This window comes from Halyomorpha halys, unplaced genomic scaffold (assembly GCF_000696795.3).
Source record: "Halyomorpha halys isolate HHAL.00 unplaced genomic scaffold, Hhal_1.1 Scaffold83.1, whole genome shotgun sequence".
NCBI lineage: Eukaryota > Metazoa > Arthropoda > Insecta > Hemiptera > Pentatomidae > Halyomorpha > Halyomorpha halys.
The window spans coordinates 520,845-526,728 of record NW_027115065.1 but is presented as its reverse complement, the minus strand read 5'-3'; positions in this window follow the sequence as shown (position 1 = coordinate 526,728).

Genomic DNA, 5,884 nt, shown 5'->3' with positions numbered 1-5,884 from the left:
TCCTTTAAGGGATTGGTCTTGATGTAAAACAGTTTTCATCCATTCTCTCTCATTGTGTAATTGGTCTGTTGAACTTTTATTTGTTTTATTTTCGTATTTTGTATTCATTTCGTATCTGTAGATTGTACTATAGGTGTATTCATGATGTATTAAATGTAAAATACTTTACCATGTTAAATTTTATAAATATAGGATTGTGAGAAGCCCTATTTAAAGTCATGTTAAATGTCAAATGCATAAGAGCTCCTAGCGAATTTTCTGAGCAACTTGTTTTATAACCTTCCCTTCCAAAACTTCATGTTGTTGTTTACTTCTAAGTTTTAATTAAAGTAATTTATTACAACATGTCTGAATAGAGTGAAAAGTGGAATTTGTGTGAAAATTTGGCCACTGAGTGTCTTGCTGATTTTCTAACTTGTAGCTGTCAACTGTCATTATATTATTATTATTGTCAACCATTGCTTTATTAGTTTTAAAAACATCCAAAACAATACTAACTCAATCAAAACACAAACCACGAGCAAGTAACTTTACTTGGAAAAAAATAAAAGGGTGACAAGCTCAGCTGGTCTGTTGCGTGACGTCATTCTCCGTTTACAGTAACAGACTTTCAATCATGTTATATATTATATCGTTTTAACATGCTAAAAGAAGGAAATATTTTTCAATTTAACATGTTAAACTAATGATCATAAATAACCCTTATATTAGTACAAGACCCCGGTTGAAAAAAAGTCAGTTATTGCATCCCAATTTTTTATTACTTTAATGAAAACTATGTATAATTACTAGCCAAAATTGATGAGTCTGCCAAGTATAGGTAGGGGGAATAAAAAATGATGACTGTATTAAAACGTTAAAAAAAATAATTTTTCTTATGAGCTCCATTTCTTCAAACTGCTAACAAGACTAAACAACTTAAATAACATTATATAAATAATATATAATATAAATAACATCATTTAAAGTAGAGTAGATTTGCTCAAATTTGCTCCTAATAGAACTGTTTACGTACAATTGTTCACGAGAGGTTTCCTGAAATATTTATTGAAAAACCTGTAATTAGTGAATTTATTAATTATGAGAGATAGTTGACCGTGGATGATAAATGAGGAGGAGATGGTTGGGGGTGCGGTCAATGAAACACAAATAAGTATGACTAACTTATTTTAATGTGCCGACGTTTCGGCTAGAGTTTCTAGCCTTCTTCAGGGCTAAGAACAAAAACAAGATAACAACCACAGTAAGTATAGAAAAATAAAAAAATAAAAAAGAAAGTATAAACAAAATAATTTTGCACATACAATGAATAGTTTTACAAGATAGAATTAATAAAATAAAGTGATGAGAGAAGCGGGAAATAAAATGTAGACATAGGTAATTGAAAAAGTGGGTACAATAACTTAATTAAGCAAATTAAATAAAATTAAAGTTATATAATGTAAAGAAGTATGAACATATTAGTTATTATTAATTTAAAATTTAAATATGGAAAGAAAATGAAAATTGAGAGGAAGAAAATAATAGTGAATTTATTGTTGGAAATCTTTATCTCAGAATCCATGAGACGTAGAGATGTCTATTAGCATTAAAATTAAAGATGGTTTAGTGTCCTATAAATCTATAGGTTTATGAATTTTATCTTCGTAGGATTAGCAGTTTTTATGATATTTGCATATCATTTTATCATGTGGAATAATGCCCTAACACAATAATTCCATTTACTTTAGAATTGAAATATCATGAAAACTACTACTTCTACAATGATAAATTAATTTATAGTACATTAAAGTAGCTTTAATTTGAATGCTAATAGACGTTTGTAAGTTTAATGGTTCCTGAGATATAGATTTCTCAAAATAAATTCACTAATTACTAATTTTTACTGAAACCAACAAATCTGGTGTATCATAAAACTTGCAATAGGCCCCAAAACAATAGGGGAGGGCTGATGGGGATTCAAGTCTCCGCTTAGTGGGTGAAGGTTTACAAATTGACATATGTAATAGCTCAAAAACATGGAGTAAATGGAAGTCCCCATCCGCTTTTCTCGATGTTTAATAGTTCATGTACTGTTCTTAGAAGGGTATCTTCATGAACCCACAGAACTCATGTACAATGAAAGCCCGCCTTATAAAGTGTTTTAAAGTTTTTACTCCCAGATGCCCACTAGACCCACCAGAACTGATCCTCAAAGTTAAAAATGTAAAATGATATCCTGCCAATGAAACATTAAGATGATATCTGTAAATTCTCCTAGATCGCCGCCTTACCTGGAACCACCAAACATCAAACTAACTCAAATCTACGCAAGGTTAGCAATGCTATATCCTATCCTAAACAGAAAATCCAAATTAAACCAGAAATAGCTATTCTTATTTTAAAAACAATTATCAGAACACTGCTGATGTATGGTTGTGAAGTCTGGGGAGTAGCGTCCTGTACGAAAAGGAAAAAGATCTTTTCAAAATAAAGTCGTAAGAATCGTAGTTAATGCTCCTTGGTTCATAAGAAACATCCCATAGCATCGAGAATTACAAATAGAGACAATAGAAGATTACATCAAACAAAGGTTCATGAAGTTCTATTCCCAGTTACCTATAGTCAAAGCAGCAGTGTATATTTTATATTATATATATTTTTTAACTGTATAATTACGTATTTTTATATAAAACATATTTACTCTTGCCATTGTTACTTATTTTTATTCTTATCTTTGTATTTTTATTCTTATCATTGTATCTTATCTTTGTATTTTTATTCTTATCATTGTATCATTTTGTATCTTTTTAGCCCTGATGAAGCCCTACAAAGTGGAGCGAAACGTCGGAAAATAAATAGTTGTAAACTATTTTTGTTTCTGCTTTGACCGCAACCGAAGATGGAAGATGGTCATCCTATACATCTATTTTTACGGTCAACTATATATACATATATTCTAGGCATACATTTGTCCTAAATATGAAGTTTCAGTTTCGTACGACTTTTTTGAGCTAAGCTGTTCACATACACACAGATATATTTTGTGAAACTTTGTAATTTGGACTGAAGGTATTGTAGGTATTACCGTCGGGAAGTGGAATTCAAAATATTTCACGATCGGAACAGTCCCCTTACTATATATTTCATAGAGTGTAAGAAAAAGTAAAAATTCATTAGAACACGTAATAATTCCAGTATATCATTTTCAGTTGTTCGGTTTGTTTTCTAACATTAATTTAACATTATGTAAGAATATCTTTTACAAAGGGAAAGAGCCTACTCCAAGGACAGCTTTAATCATTGGAGCATACGTACTTTAAACATACAAAATATATATGTATTTAATTATTCCACTTTATTTTAGGAAAACCCGTGAGAAACAGATTAGAGCTAATAAAAGCTGCTCTATCTTAATTATAAACGTTGACAATGCAGATATCAATGACTTATGTCGTTAATATTAACCTACTAAAATACAAAATTACTAAAAGATAAAGTTAATTAAAATTGTATATTTACAGTAGCCGGACACAGAATGGCTCTGCTGAAAGTCAGGAAGACCTACAGAAGAAGGTCGCATAAGGTGCTAGCTGGAGCGATGCCACCAAACCTCATCCTCAAGGAGGATATCCTTAAATATGAAGTGAAGAGGCAGAGGCTGAAGCACTATCGGAAGGACTCCGAGAGGGGATAGGTGAGACTCCAAAGTTATTGAAGAAGATATTGTGGGGAGACTCGATGTAGGAGTGGAATAGACAATGGGTAGCAAGCATGAAGGAAAAATTCTTCCCCACCATCCATTTAAAGAGGTCTCTACATGTTGGCCAATCCATGGCGAACTCAGACCTGCGCGAGCATGTGAATGGGTGGCTTGTACGAATTGGCCTAAACTTGTTGCCGATCCGTCGAGAGTCGGTTTTTTGGACTCACAAAGGGGTTCGTGAGAGCGCTCGTGTAGCATCTCCACCATTGTTCTTTGTTTAGTTGCCACTGAGAGTTGTTAGGAGGTTATAGTACAAGAGCCGGGAAGAAAAAAAGGCAGTTATTTCACCCCAATTTTTTATTACTTTAATGAAAACTATGTAGAATTACTAGTCAAAATTGATGAGTCTGCCAAGTATAGGTAGGGGTAATAAAAAATGGCGGCTGTTTCAAAACATTAATTTTGCATTCGGAGCTCTATACTTTAAAAACTAACAACACTACAAAATCTAAGAGAACATTATTTAAAGAAGAGGAAATTTTCTGAAATATTATCCCGAAAAGAGCTATTCACGTCCAATAGTTCTCGAGATATAGCATTTTAAAAAGCAAAATTTCTTCAAAATCTACTGAAACATTAATAGTTAGTTAATTTATTTTTAGAAACCTATATCTCAGGAATTATGTGACGTACAGATGTCTATTAGCTCTTAAATTAAAGCTAGTTTAATGGACTATAAAGAGGTTTATGACCTTTACCTTCGTAGGAATAGTAGTTTTCATGATATTTGCTAAAATAAAATGATTTATATTTGTTGGACAATAAATTTGATTTATGAAAAACTTTATTTCAGAAACCATTGAATGTACAGATGTCTGCCAGTGCTCAAATTAAAGCTGGTTAAATTTACTACAAAATAGTTTTATGTTTATCTTTGTAGGAGTAGTAGTTTTAATAATATTTGACAAAATAAACTCACAAAACGTTAATTTCTAGTCGTTTGTATAAAATGTTGGATTTTTGAAAAACTATATCTCTCGATCCATAAGATGCACATATGTCTGCCAACACTCAAAATAAAGGAAATTTAACATTCTATAAAATAGTTTATGACACTTATCTTCGTAGGGGTAGTAGTTTTTATGATATTCACATATGAATATAAATTTGGCAAATGAAAATTTGTTCAATCAACTATAAATCAATTTATTTTAGCAAATTTCATGTATACTATTACCTTTACGAAGATAAACATCATAAACTACTTTATAGCTCATTAAACTAGCTTTAATTTGAGTGCTAATAGACATAGATAGATGGTTTTTGAGATATAAATTTTTCAAAATAATTTCACTAACTACTGATCTTTCGGTACGTCCCATACAAAATTTTTCTAAAACGTTGCTTTTTAAAAAGCTATATCGAGAAAAATATTTAACGTAAATAACTCTATTAGGGCTCATATTTTAGCAAATTTACCCTTCTTTAAATGACGTTCTCTTAGGTTTACTTGTGTTGTTTCTACCTACTTTTTAAGATATAGAGCTCTGAATGAATTTTTGTTTTAACGTTTTTAATCAGCTACCATTTTTTATACCCCCTATCTATACTTGGCAGAGTCATCAATTTTGACTATTAATTATACATAGTTTTCATTAAAGTTATCAAAAATTGCAGTGACATAACTGCCTTTTTTCTCCTCTTGGGTTCTTGTACTATCAGCTTGTTACCTTTCAACAAGGAAAAGGCGAATGAAACTAAAACTTTAAAAAATTAAATATAATTGCTTATTATGTATAGTGTGTTATTAGCTATTACAATTAGTATTTGATTGAAAAGAAAATTATTTTCTCATAAATTAATAATTTTTTGTCACTTCTAGAGCGGAGTCGCCTCCTCCTGTTTTCTGTTGTGTACGCTCATGTCTCCACATCTCAATGAAAAGAGTTATAACTTCGGTTCAATAAAAGAACAATAAAATGATAACAAAAGTCGTAAATGCTTGGCAATAGGTTTTCATTTCACATTTACGACATTAGATGGAGTTGTTAACATTTTTTACGTCACCTTCTCTCTGAATGAATCATCCGTCTCGGGTATTCACAGAGTCCCCGGTCTGTGATTCACAGTCGGCAAACTTTAATGAAAAAAAAAATAAACATAAAACTTAAGGCTAAATGTACCGATTTTTAGTAAGAT